Source organism: Octodon degus, unplaced genomic scaffold, assembly GCF_000260255.1.
Source record: "Octodon degus isolate 3935 unplaced genomic scaffold, OctDeg1.0 scaffold00521, whole genome shotgun sequence".
Lineage (NCBI taxonomy): Eukaryota > Metazoa > Chordata > Mammalia > Rodentia > Octodontidae > Octodon > Octodon degus.
In genome coordinates, this window is record NW_004525097.1 from 104,144 (window position 1) to 118,496 (window position 14,353).

The 14,353-nt window shown below is 50.2% G+C and overlaps 1 protein-coding gene and 1 pseudogene across 1 annotated transcript in view; both read left to right on the forward strand.

The window, feature by feature from the left end:
* The first annotated feature begins 2,695 nt into the window (after nt 1-2,695).
* LOC105741350 lies at nt 2,696-8,639 on the forward strand (annotated as a pseudogene).
* Nucleotides 2,792-14,353, forward strand: part of LOC101582201 (leukocyte immunoglobulin-like receptor subfamily A member 6) — a 39,591-nt gene continuing 28,029 nt past the window's right edge. Inside the window, exon 1 of the mRNA XM_023708743.1 lies at nt 2,792-2,825. The gene's annotated coding sequence lies outside the window, so the exon portion shown is untranslated. The remainder of the gene's footprint in view (nt 2,826-14,353) is intronic.

Sequence of the window (14,353 nt, forward strand, 5' to 3'; positions counted from 1 at the left end):
ATAGTTGCATTCACTTAATGAATAGAATGATTTTTTCTAATGGTGTTTGTAAATAGGATTTGAAGTCCTCATCTTGTACAGCAATTAACCACTAAGACGAATATATGCAGCATATTAATTATTGAAACTGTCCTACCGATTTGATTTGAAGCTGTCTCATTGCTATTTGTTTCTTAATAAAATTATGGCAAAAAAATTAAAAAAAACATGTAAACTCTTTACATGTGACGTGAGTAACATAATATATAGGAAAGAATATACATACCATTTGTGTGTATGCTGGGAGTTAAGAGCACAGATTAGACTGCAATACAGTAACACATCATGTGTAAACCTCACAGTAATCTGAAAGAAATGCCTGCCAGACACACAGGACAGGAAGGAGGGGAAGGAGGCAGGACACAGTAGAAGAAGCAGCAGGAGGAGGAGGAAGAGGAGAACAAAGAGGGGAAGCAGGAGCAAGAGCAGGAGGAGGAAAAGTGCCTGCCTGGCAAGAGTAAGAACCAGGGTTCTATCCCCAGTACCACATGCCATGCTGCCCCCGAAACTGGTGTGTTGGTGCATTCCTGTAATCCCAGTGCTGGGGAGGCTGAGACATGAGGATCCCTGTGAGTTCATTTGAGACCCTCTATCAAATAAATAAATTAATGATTAAAATATAATAATAAAAGAAAGAAGCATGGGGTTAAATGAGAATTGGATAGGTAATACACCACATTCTACCAGTGGGAATGGACAGAGGTGAGAGAACACCATGAGCTGGACCACAGTGGTGGCCATATTTGGTGGGTATGTTATACCTCGAACTCAGTCTGTTTGAAACTTCCTTAAGTTCTCAGAAGAAGACTGAAGGGAGGGCTCTGATTGGATCATGGTACCGGCTCAGAACCATTTCTGTGCAGTGCCTGGCTGTGTTGACAGGCCACGCCCTGTGCATACAGGGTTTGGAAACTCAATATCCTGCAGTAATCCCATCTCCAATAGAGGAGGAAACCAGCTACTTAATGAGCCCTTGTTGATTAGAGACTCCAGAAGCCCTCGGCTCTGTTTTTTTAATCTTTCACGCAAGAACATTCATTGTTACATTTACTTTTGTGACTGTAGTGTTCTGGAAGCAGCAGACTGCTACACAGACCATTTCTAAGTGCAGAGAGCACACAGGGACCTGGTACTGGCACGTACATGGTCCCAGCCCTAGGGCCTCACATGGTCCAAACTTGAGTCTTCCCTGCTCTGAAAATTAACCATAACAGAGCCTTCCTGTATCCAAGCACCACCAACACCATAATATCTCTAGCAGTGGGATGAAATGCCACACACTGAAAATGAGGAAGCTGAGGCTCAGAGAGAGAGAGATGCTAATTTCAGGACATCACTGAGAATTACAACCAGGCATTAGGCTGAAGTCAGCCAGCAACAAACTCGGGGGCATCCTATATGGCGGCCCTGAGAAAGAAAGAATCACTCTGAAATTTCATCCCATGGAAGACCTGGTAGACTCAGATGCTAAGGAAAAAAGGAAGCCATGAAAGGGAAAGATTAGCACAGGAAACCCTCACTGGGGCAGGAAGTGAGTCAGCTCTGCTGCTGTTGCGGCCCTGCCCCTTTCCTCCATGTTGATTCACAGAATGCAGCTCCACCGAGCTGCATAGGCAGGGCTCAGGGCATCTCTGTTCTCCTTCACCTGCAGCAGGAACCTGCATCTTCCCAGAGCATCTCTAGGGAGAGGGAGGATGACCGTGCTGTGCAGATGGATGGGCTAGGGAGAGAAGAGCCCTTGGGGAGGCTCCGAGATGAAGGACCACCCCTGAGCACTGTCCCCTGGAGGGGATCAGCTTGGGCAGACATGAAGTCTGTCTACTGCTGTGTCCTGGCACTGAAGGAGATGAAGAAAAAGCAGGAAGATTCAAAAGGGAGGGAAAGCCCCACATCAGACATCTGCCTGCCAGAGACGCAGCCCTGGCAACACAGCACATTGGCTGATGGGGAGGGCAGTTCCCGTTCATGCGGGGCGGTGCTGTGACTACTCGTGATGGGCATAACCCAGTCCTGAAGTTCCCACGTGTGTCAGTAGGGCCTGCAGAGCAGTGTACACACATGTCTCTAAGAACCCATGATCAGCAGCTGGAAAAGCCATGATGCCCACCCTGACAGCCCTGTTCTGCCTGGGTGAGAGGGGAAGAGACAAGACATCCTGGTCTGGGAGAGATTGCACCCCACAGCCAGACACTGGACCACTCGGAGGCCAGGGGCTCAGGAGGATCTGGTGGGGAGAGGACCTGCTTGGGCTCCAGGATGAACCTCTCACGGGGAACTCTCTTCCAGGGATAAGTGTGCACGCCAGGACCAGAGGGCAGGCAGGTAAGTGAGTCCCCCGGCGTCCTGGATCTCTCTTCCTAGGGACAGGATGCTAAACCTGGCAGTAGGGATGGAGCACAGCTGGTCTTGGTGGGTGCTGGGAGGGCCAGAGGGTCCTGGGGCTGAGAGCTGGAAACTGAGGGAAGAGGAGGTCCTGGGACTCCGCTGGGATTTCCCTGCAGGGACCCTCCCCAAACCACAGATCTCGGCTGAGCCAGGACCTGTGATGTCACCAGGAAGAACTGTTGACCTCTGGTGTGCATGAACTGTGATGACCGAGGAATGCTCTCTGTTTAAAGCTGGAATCTAAGTGCCCTGGAGGAAACAGATGTTCGAAATGCCCACAAACACTGTCAAGTTCTCCATCCCATCTGTGAGAGAGCACAATGCAGGGCAATATCACTGTCACTATCACAGCTCTTATGGGTGGTCAGAGTCCAGTGAGCCCTTGGAGCTAGTGGTAACAGGTGAGAGGACACTTGGTGTCCCAGGCCTACCCTCTGCCCTTAAGAAGGGGTTCTTGCTCAGGCATGTCCCCATCTCACAGTCCAGCCCTGGGGCGAGTGTGGGAATGTGACTCTACTTGACATGCTGCCTCTATCTCTCCTGAGGGGTCTACAACAAGCCCAGCCTTTCAGCCCAGCCCAGCTCATGGTGACCTCAGGAGGGAATGTCACCCTCCATTGTGGTTCACCACTGTGATATGACAGGGACTTTCTGGCTGAGGAAGGGGTAGCCAAGTGCTCCTGGACCCAGGACTGACAGCCAGGCCCCAGTGCTCAGGTCCAGGCCCTGTTTCATGTGGGTCCCATAACCATCAGCCACAGGAGGATGTTCAGATGCCATGGCTATGCCAGGAATCATCCCCAGGTGTGGTCAGAGCCCAGTGACACCCTGGAGCTCCTGGTCCCAGATGATGTAGGCACAGCCTTTCCCTTCATGACTGAGGACCTGACCCAGCTGCAAGGCTATGGAGAGGAGAGAAGCCAAGGATCATGAGCTCAGTGACAGAGAACAGAACGAATACCCAAGATGGAGGGACCAAGTAAGACAAAAAGAGGGAATGTTAGATGGCAGGAAGGAGAGGAACCTTTAAGTGGCTCCTCAGGTTCCCTGTGCTCCTTGTGGATCAGAATGAATGACAGCTACTCTGAACCACACAGTGTGCAGTACAAAACGGCCCTGACGCTTCCTCTCCTAACTCCCCTCTGGGACCCTCCCCAAGGCCTTCTTGTAGGCTGAACCATCGCGTGTTATCCCCCAGGGAAAGCACGTGGACCTCAGGTGTGAGGGGACCCCGGAGGCCCAGGAGTACTATCTGGATAAAGAAAGGAAGCAAGCACGCTGGGATGGACAGACCTCAGCTACATCCAAGAACAAGTCCAAGTTCTCCATCCTATCTGTGACAAAGCAACATGTGGAGCAGTATCGCTGTTACTATCACAGCCCTGCTGACTGGTCACAGCCCAGTGAGACCTTGTTGCTGGTGGTGACAGGTGAGAGGAAACTCAGAGTCCCAGCCACAGGCTCTGTCCTCAGACAGGATTTGGCTCTCAGGTTCATCCTGATTGAGGAAGGAGGAGACAAGCACTCCTGGACGCTGGACTCTCAACACAACAGGGGGAATGTCCAGGCTCTGTTCACTGTGGGCCCCGTGATTCCCAAGCACAACTCGACATTGAAATGCTACAGCTATGACAAGAACAACACGCAGGTGTGGTCAGAGCCCAGCGATGCCCTGCAGCTCCTAATCTCAGGTGACAAATTGAAGGTTAATGCAGGACATTTCCAGTCACCAAACACATTGAGAGCCCGAACTTGACAGCCCCCAAGCTGACAGTGGGTGAGAGAATCTCCTGAACCTGAGACCCCGAGTGTGATACCCTCAGGGCAGGACAGAGGGCAGGGGCATGTCGGTCACCAGCCCCTCAGCTGGCTCTTCTTCCCTCCAGGGCTGTCCAGGAAGCCCTCCCTCCTGACCCAGCAGAGCCCTATCCTGGCCCCTGGACACAACCTGACCCTCCAGTGCCACTCTGACCTTCGCTATGACACATTCACTCTGTCCAAGGAGGGAGCCGGTGACCTTCTCCAGCACCCTGTCAGGCAGCCTCAGTCTGGGCTCTTTCAAGCCGACTTCCTCCTGGGCCCTGGGAACCGCTCCCATGGGGGCCGCTACAGATGCTACAGTAGACGCAATCACTCCTCAGAGTGGTCAGCACCCAGTGAGCCCCTGGACATCCTGATCCCAGGTGAGGAGCCCAGGGCTCAGTCAGGGACCCAGATTCTGCACAGGCCCTGCTGGGGGAACTCAAGAGGAGATGGCAGGGTGTGGGGTGTCAGGAAGGGAGGGAGACAGTGGGATGGGAGGCCAGGAATGCAGAGTCAGAGGAGGCAGAGAACGAAGATTCTCAGACAGCCCTGCTGAGGCATCAGCTCAGCACAAGGTAGTTCTGCCGCTCACCACCCTCCTTCCCTCCAGGACAGCTCCCTGCTACACCCTCTGTCTCAGTGCATCCAGGACCCACAATGTCCTCAGGAGAGAATGTGACCATGCTGTGTCAGTCACAGAGCCTGATGGACACTTTCCTTCTCTACAAGGAGGGTGCAGCTGATCCCCCCTACATCTGAGATCAGAGGGCCGAGCTCAGCAGTCACAGGCAGAATTCTCCTTGGGAGCTGCAAACTCAGCCCTCAGGGGTACCTTCAGGTGCTATGGCTCTCAGAACTCAACTCCATATCTGTTGTCACAGCCCAGTCATGCTGCGGAGCTTGAGGTCTCAGGTGAACTATGCTGGACCCCATCAATCTGGTACGAGGGTCCCTGTGACACTGCCCCAAGGATAGTTCTGGATAAGATTAGAGTTAAGCCTCATCCAGAGTGGGCTAAGTGCAGCCTTAAAGGAGGAGGCCGGCTGGCTCCACTCGTGCATGGCCACAGCACCACACCTTGGGCTGGCAGAGCTTCCTGGTGGGCAGCAGGAGGGTTATAGTGAAGCCACAGGGCAGGCAGAGGGGCATGAGCAGATACAGGCTCCCCAGGGGCAGCCCAGCCCCTCAGCTTCCTCCCGTCCATTCCCAGAATCCTCTGGAGCCCCATCCCCTGTCTTCAGCACGCAGCCCCACAGCACATGCATCCTGGCATCTATCTCAAGGCCCTGTGTCCAGGCTGCCTGGAGATGCTCAGCCCATCGCAGTCCTGGTTCCAGTCTCAGCTCCCCTGGTGTCCAGGAACAGAGAAGGTGGAAGGGAACCAGGAACACCAGGGCTTGGGATCTGGGCTGCCAGGGGCAGTGTCCAGGGGAAGGAGGTTTTGGGGTCCAGGCTGGAAGGAGCAGCAGCTTAAATGGGGAGCAGAAAGCCCAGCCCCTTACCTCCCCAACCCTCCTAGGAGGTCCTAAGGAATAGCCACTCCTGCCAGAGTTTGGATGCCAAGGTGGAGAGTGAGGGAACTGCTGGGAGGAGCAGGGGCAGGGGCTGAGCTGTGGGGCTGGTGCAGCCTGCTCCGGATGTGCAGCCTCGGACCAGCCCCTCCTGAGTGGGCTTCAGTGTCTCCAGGGCTCAAGGGGAGGCCCAGCCCCAACCTTCAGGTTCCCTGGTGCTGACCTTGCAGTGAGCCCTGCAGAGGTGGCCTCCCAGGGAAGCCTCTGGGTCCCCATGCTGCAGGAGTACTGTCTCTCTGTTCAGGAACAGGGACAGTGTGCAGGGCAGGGGCAGGGCCAGGGCAGCCTGCTCTCTCTCCCCATCCACTTACAAGGCAGTAAGTCAGCACCTCCAGTTTTCAGCCCCCAATACACCTCTTCCTGCTGGAAGGTCTGTGGCACTGATTGCCTCTCTGAGCATCAGTGTCCCTGTCTGCCCACTGCCTGGGGTGGGCAATCACATGGAAATACTCAACCTATCAGTGCCGTGTTCCACTCACAAAGTCACTGCTGTGTTTCCCCCACTGAATTCATCACCAAGGACTGGCACAGCACCTGAAGGCTCTCATCGGGGTCGTGGTGACATCAGTCTTGCTGCTTCTCCTCCTCATCCTCCTCCTTGTAATCTGACACCAGCATAAAAGCAAAAGTAGGAAGGCAGGTGAGTAGGGAGAGGGTGATCAGGGCTTCAGGAAGTCATGAGTCCCCTACAGTCTAAGCCAGGCTGCGCCCTGGCATTGGTCCCGGACATGGTCAGATGGAGCACAGTAGGCTTAGCTTCCCCTTTGCAGATGTCAGAATCCAGCACAGAGCACACGGCCCATCCTGTGGGCGTCTCCATGTGGTCCAAGCTTCTCTACTTCAGGCCACATGGGCTCCTTGGTTCATGTGCTCCAAGGCTTCCTCCTGCCCTGCATGGCCTGCAGCCTGCATGGCCCTGACCTCCTGGCTGAGACTGTCATCTCCCAGCCCAGAGAGAGGCTGACTTCCCCTTCTAGCAGCAGCTGTGGGGCCCACGCCCTGGGACAGAGGCCTGCAGAAGCAGTCATTCCTGCCTGCAGACCCAGACTACCTGCCTGCTGCCCCTCATGGGCACTTGTTTCCCTCTTGTCTCCCAAGCTCAAGCCCTGCCATGGCCACCCAGGAAGAAAACTTCTGTGAGAGGAAGAGGGGTCCGTGTGTGAGATGTCGCCAGGGTCTCAGCATCACAGGGACAGGGAGAGGCTGGGGCTTGGGGCTGAGTCAGACTGAACCACAGACACTGGGCCTGGGGACATCATGCAGGTGCACATGGAAAGGCGTGGGAGTGCTGAGATATCCCAGTACTGTGACCAGGAGGTGACCCCGCTTCTGTCCCTGTAGATGCCATAGTGAAGGACACAGAGCCTGAGGACAGGGTGGAGCTGGATGCTCAGGTGAGACCCTGCCCCATCCAGGGCACAGGGACTTCCTCTCTCCCAGTTCATCCCAGGGACGCTGCTCTGTTCTGCACCACTCAGCTCTGAGCGACCACACAGCTGAGCCCTCCCCCTTGGAAGCCCAGACCTCTACCTGCTGAGACCCCACCCTCTGCTGTTTCCCGTGACCTTGGGGTCCCCTCCCTCCAACACCTTTATGGCCCTCAGCCCCTGTCTGGTGGTTCCCTGTCTCAGGTCTCAGTAGGACCTTGAGTGAATGAGCCCCCCACACCCGCATGACCTCCCTCACTCATGCAGTGTGCCCTCCTGACCTGGCTCCATGGGGGCTGCAGGTACAGCAGGGAGCACAAACCCACCAGCCTTGAGTCACCTCGAGGTTGTAGCTCAGTGTCAGAAGAGCACAGCACTCAGAAAGAAAATACAGCAAAGAATGGGGTGGAGGGGCAGGAGGGCCAGAGAGAATCACAGGGAGGACTCTGGAAAGGGGAGGGCTGAGCAGAAGCCTGTGTGGAGAGGGCCATGTGGACCTCTAATGCACAGCACTGCAGATAAGCACAAGGCAGTTGCAAAGCCCCTGAGGTAGGGAAGGGCCCCTTTAGGGAGAGCAGAGACTGGGATATGAGCATCAGGACGGGAGGGCAGCACTGCAGGAAGGAAGTCACTTAAGAAGCTCATGAAGGTCCACAAGGAAGGGACAGAGTATGGTTTAATTTCTAAAGGATCTTTTGCCCATCAAATGAGTGGAGAAGACCAGCATGGAATGAAGGAGATCCATCTCTGTCACTTTCTCCTTGCTGCAGAGCCCACCTGATGAGGACCCCCAGGAAGTAATGTATGCCCAGGTGAAGCACTCAGCACCCAAGAGGCCGATGGACACTCAGGTGGGTCAGGTGCACCCCGGGCCCCAGGCTTCCCCTGTGCCAAACACGAACCTCCTCTCTCCTCTCTGCCCTGAAGGCGGCTGCACACGAGGGTCCCTCGGATGTGACCTATGCTGAGCTCTGCAGCAGGAGGCTCAGACAGAGGACAGCCGCACCTCCTTCCTCCCAGGACGGGGTCCTCCCGGCGGAGCCCAGTGTGTATGCTGTGCTGGCATCCACTCGCCTATGAGCCATCCCCAAGGACACTAAGCGATGCATCAGCCAGGGACACCTCACAGAGACTCCCGAGATGCTGGGACCTTCTCAGATGCACGTGACTCTGTGGTCGGAGAGAGTTCATTGGGGATTCTTCAGCAATCACTGAGCAAAAGAGAAACGAATGCATGGGAGAGGCTGTGTGAAATGATTCATAATGTTAAGGACAGCACGACGCAACACAGGAAGGAAATGGAAAATTAAGAACCCTGGACCAACACCTCGGAAAACACTCTCTAAACCTCAATAAACTTAGCTATGATATAAAAACCTTTAGACTGCTTAGGCAGAGCACAGCAGCTGGGTTTGATCCCCAACGTGCCATGACAGCCCAGCCCCCAGGGCATGCTGAGATGGCTATTGAGACTGGGCCTTGTGGCAGGCACCTGTAATCCCAGCACTTGGGAGGCTGAAAATGGGAGAATCACTACAAGTAAGATCTATGTAGTGAGAGCCTGTAGACCCTGTCCTGAATACAGCAAATCAATCAATCAATCACTCAACCAATCTTCTAGAAAGAGAATGTGGAACTACTCTAAGTGAAGCTAAAGATAAAAGATTAGCTCATCCTGGGGGTTGGCACACATTTCAACATTAAGAAATAGCAGATAGTATGACAGATTACCAGTGTTTTGAAAGAAACACCTGAAAATTATGAAAAAAATTTTCCAATACATTAGAAGGCATACAGGATCACCTAGTGCACTATGTACTGTGTGGAGATAAATATAATTAGAAAATCTGAATCCGTTCATGCACATTAAACCCGCTGACTGTAATTTCCCGGCCAAAGTTCTAGTTCAGAAATCCTGCTAGCAACTTCTCACCCACATTTGTACATTTATGACACAGACATAACTGCAAGCTTCTAGGTCTTTCTGAAAGCCAGAAAAAGAGAAAATACAATGCTGCACATTTTATCAGATCAGGACAAACCCTCATGTCAAACTTCAACAAGAAATCCTCAGAATGAGGGAGACACAGGAACCACGTCTTCTATCGATTCACATGTAACTTCCTAGAAAGAAATCAAACGCTAGCAATTTGGGGGGCTGGAGCAAGAGGCTCACAAGTCTGAGGCCAGCCTAAGCTACACTGTGAGATGTCTCAGAATAAAATAAGAGACATGGGAATGTAGCTGGGCTGTTCTGTGTTCAAATACCAGTATTGCAAGAAAAAAGTGTTTTAAAGATTTAGTGATACAGTCAGAGACTGGGAGCAGTGGTGCATGCCTACAATGCCATTGATTGGGAGGCTGAAAACAGGAGGATCACTATTAATCCAATCGGGGTAGTACTACATACATTAAAAAGAGAGAGAGATACAGTCAGTCCCCAATTTATGAATGAGTTCCATTCTGGGAGAATGTTTTTAATTTGGACTCTTTTGAGTCTGACAGAGAGTGTTTTACACAGTATACCTGTGAAAACTCTCAACTTGAATGTTCATAAGCCAGGGAAGTAATGTATATAAAAAAAGGCAATGTATCATCGCCATAGTTGGATGTTAGAGTTTTTTGTTTGCTTGGGTTTGGTTTGGTTTGGTTTGGTTTAGTATGGTTTGGTTTGATTTGATCAGGTTTAGTCTGCTTTGTTCTGCTTTGATCTAGTTTCATCTGGTTTGGTCTGGTTTAGTTTGGTTAGGTTAGAAAGGCTAAAGTAGCTTAAAATGTAAAAATTCAGTCAACATAATCAGACCCATGGATGGATGCAGGAAGCCTTTCAACACATTAGACCAATCCCTCACAATAAAAAGAAAAACTCATGAGAATTAAAAGGAATTTTCTGTCATATACAGAGACGTGTTCAAAGTGTCCCTGGCCAGCATCTTTAACATGAGGTGATGTTGATCTGTAGTTGCTCTGTGGCTCAGTGTTACACAATTTACCCCTTCCTAAGACAGCTCCTGATGGCATCCTCTCAGGTATCTCAAATGCTCTATGGTATTTCTTCTCTGACTGCAGACTGCCATGCAGATTGAGTCACTTTGGGGTTGAACAGCATGCTGCTTTTGGCAGCCTAAGATAGCCAGGAGCTTTTCTTGGGGCCAGTCTGCTGCTCTGTCCTGGAGCTGCCCACAGTCAGGGCTGACAATCTCTGCCTCAATGTTGGATTAATCCAGGATCAAGTCGGTGACTGCATCTGCTGTCCTGTGCTGAGATGAAACAGAACACAGTAGGCAGTGGCTGTGACCAGGACATGGAATCCACAGGCAGAGAGCTGGCCAGGGGTTGAATGAAGCTCTCCACAAATTTATTAGTGAGGCTTACAGGTTCAGAGGCAGGAAGTCCACAGTGACTGTCTGCACTCTGGAAACACGGAGGATACAGTAGCTGCTCAGCTGAAGAAATTGTAAGCAAGAAGAGGAATCAAGGATGAAGCACCAGTCTAAGACAAAGGACATATATCCCCCTATTTTTGTTTAGTTTTGTCAGAGATGTGTGTTCCATTGCCATTTAAATATTGTAAGTGCATGAATTCAACAAAATAATCCAATATAGTCCAGTAGTCCATAATAGTACTGGGTTATCCATAGGACTGGCAATGCAGAAGCTGTTGACTTGAGCCTTTCACATCTCAGTGTATTAATATGGCTTCACTTTTTATACCTCATATTTGTACTTTTCTGCTGGATGGTTAAGGCCAAGACAAAGCAAGACCTATATAACAAGAAATGTAACTTCTGTATCTGACAAGGTCAGTCAAATCCCCTCAGGATTTACCCTGAAACCCTGTACCGCAGTTTGTAGAAGCTTTGTCAGTGTTAAATGAAGGACCATTTTGTATTTGTAAACCTACAAAATAGGATAGATATAGAGCTACTTTCTCTTAATTCAATGAGAAGAAAGATTTGTGGACATGTGAACAGGATATCATGTCTCCATCTTGCACTATGAAAAACCACTATGAAGACAATAATATACAAACCTTCAAACCTTCTGACAACAGCCTACTGTGCCTAGATGGTTCTTTCCTCATCCCACTCTGGGACATTGGCAGTGAGAAACCCACTACTGCTGGTATCTACCCTGAGCCCTTTGAATTAAAATGTCAGAAATGGTAGAAAGAGCCCAAATCCAAGTTGATCAATCCCAGAAAGCCAGCTGTGGTAGTGGACAATCCCAGTAAGCCTGAAGCTTTAGTTCCACTGAAATTCAGGCTGATTTCTATTTGCAACTCTGGAACCAGATTTCTTCAGCCTGCAGCAGTCCATGAGCCACCTGCTGGTTCCAACTGCTGGCATCTTCCTGCAGAGGTGGGAGAGGCAGAGTGCAAAGGCAGAGGCCCACGCCAGATGTCAGACCTCTGCGAAGGATACTGAGACTTCATCCCCAACCTCTCACAGCAGCCTCACTGCCACCTAAAATTCCTCATTCCTCAGCACTGAGGGCCAAGAGAAGAAACTGTTGGAGGGGAAGAGAAGGGCCATGCTGTGGCAAACAGTGGGACCTGGAAGGATATGTGAATGAAAGGGTATGTGGCTCTAAGGAGGGGCAGCATGGCAGAATGGCACCAGAGAGCAGAAACGTCTCATGGAGTGGCAGGTAGGAGGCAGTGAAACAGCAAGCAGAAGCAGCACCCTGCCTTCCCTTCCTCCATCTAGAGTCCATCCAGAATATAGGCCTATTGATTGATTCCACCACACTCAGGGCGGGACCTCCATCATCCACACCCAGAACTATGCTAATTCCAATCAGTGCACTCAATCAGTACCACACACTCTTAATTCTAGTATCACACACTTAGTCAACATTAGATCTGGCCATCTCCAAAAAGCCCACCTCTGAGTACATGACGCTTTGCGGGACATCTACACACCAGGCACAACAGATGGCTACCACCTCCTGGGGAGAGTAGAGAGGAGGCCCTCTGAGAAAAAGCCTACATGCAATGGAGCTCTGTGGAGGTAGCATCAACTTGGGGTACACAGAGGGGCACAGACATTGAGAACCCCTGTAGTGAATAAAGCCATAGGCCAAGAACCACACCGCAGATTGATCCCACCCAGCAGGAACATGGGACAGGACAAAGTAAGCATACACAAAGAGATGGACATGGATGGGGCCGGGGATGCAGCTCAGCGGCACGGCACCTGCTGGCAAGCGCTGGTTCAACAACAACAAAAAATATGTACATGAAAACAAATAGGCTCTTTTTGTGCTTTACTGTCCTTTCCCTTATCTGGTGGAATCTAGCTCTACAGGTTCAGGAAAGCAACCATTCACCCAAAACAGAAGAATTTCTGGACATATTTTGCTTTTTGCATTTTAGTTTGTAAAGGTTAGATTTATTTTTTTCTTTCCTTTTTCCTTCCTTTTGTTCTCTGTCTAGTCAATTTCTCATTTTTTCTTTTTCAAATATTTTCTGTTACCCTCATCTACTTATGTGTCATTCAGTGAGATTGTTGATTTCACACTTCGCTCTGTATTCTAAGTTTCTTTATCAATTTTGTTGCAGTTTGGAGTTTTTCAAGGGGAGATAATATAATACAGGACATTCGATTATAAGATTATTTTATAATAGTCACCCAAAGAGTCATATACAAAAACAGTGCAGGAGGGGCTGATGAGACAGTTCAGTGGTCTAAAACACCTGTTTAGGCACGTACTTCTGCAGGGACCAAGGTGTGATTCCCTGCACCACATGCCAGCCCCACCCCCAGGGTGGGCTGAGCCAGCCAAAAAAAAAAAAAAGGTGCAGGAAACCTGTTCACACACGAAAGACCACAGAATGTAGCTGAGGGTGTGGATCCCACAGTAAAGTCCAGCTGAAGACCTAGCACTCATAACAGTGCCCCCACCAGTCCACCTGGAGGCAACAGCCCAAGACAGTGCCTCGTGCACACCTGTTTCATGGATTTGGGCTGGGAAGGCTCAAAGGTCAGTGGTGGAAGCTAAAAAGTCTGCGCCAGTGGGATGAAGGATCTGTGCCAGCAGGCTGAGGGATCTGCACTGAAGTCAAGAAGTGATGCTCAGGGTAAGCACCAGAGCTCCCCTGAAAGGTTCCACAGCCGTCCTCAGCAACACTGAGGTCTTGAGCTTCTCAAATAACTAGAACAATCGAGATCCTATCAGGAAAGCCAACATGATGAGCTTCTTCAGGAGAATGAGCAGTGCAACATTTTCCCTTTTGAGCCCAGAAGTGATGCTGAAGGTAAAGACCAGAGCTCAAAGTGAACTGTAGCCATTCTCAATGACAAAAAGGTCCAGAGCTCCTTCGACAATAAAAACAACCAAGTTCCTCAGGAAAGCCAGCATGACAAGGTCCTCCAAAAGAACCAACAGCAATCCCAGGAAAATGCACAGCATCAAACAGCTTCCAACAGACCCTTATGCTGCCAGCCACAATTCTCAGGTGGGCATCCCGCACCCAGCGAAACACTGGTTCAGTTCAGCTGGGCATTACAAGTTGATGGTCAGTGGACAAGCCACCACATCGTTCTTTTGCAAATTTTACCTTCTTAACTTTCCCTTTTCCCATTACCTTAGTTTTTATTATTATAATTCAGCTTCATTTTTTAGATACTCAGATGGAGAAATGCAGTTGTCACTGAACTTTTTTCTATCATCAATGATGGCAGTCATTCAATTTAGTTTTCCCGGCCTATTGTCATTTGGTTGGTCTTTCTGCCTCTCTCGTTATTATAAATCGCTCTTACTATTGTTACAACTGGAACAGCGGTAGATTTTTGTTGGTTCCTTTTTCTTTTGAACCAGGACCCTAACTCAGGACCTTCAGATTGCCAGGCAAACACTTGTGCCACTGAGCTATAAGCCCAGCTCTATTGGTTCTTTTTTTTCCCAAAGGATGATTTGTATTTTATTTTATTTTTTTTCAAAGTTTTATTGATAAACAGCAATGAGACAGTTTCAAATTAAATCAGAAGTACAGTTTCAACAAATAATACACTGCATATATTCTTCTTAGTGGTTAATTGCTGAACAAGATGCGGACTTGTGATCCTATTTACAAACACCATTAGAACAAATCATTCTATTCATTAAGAGAATGCAACTATATAT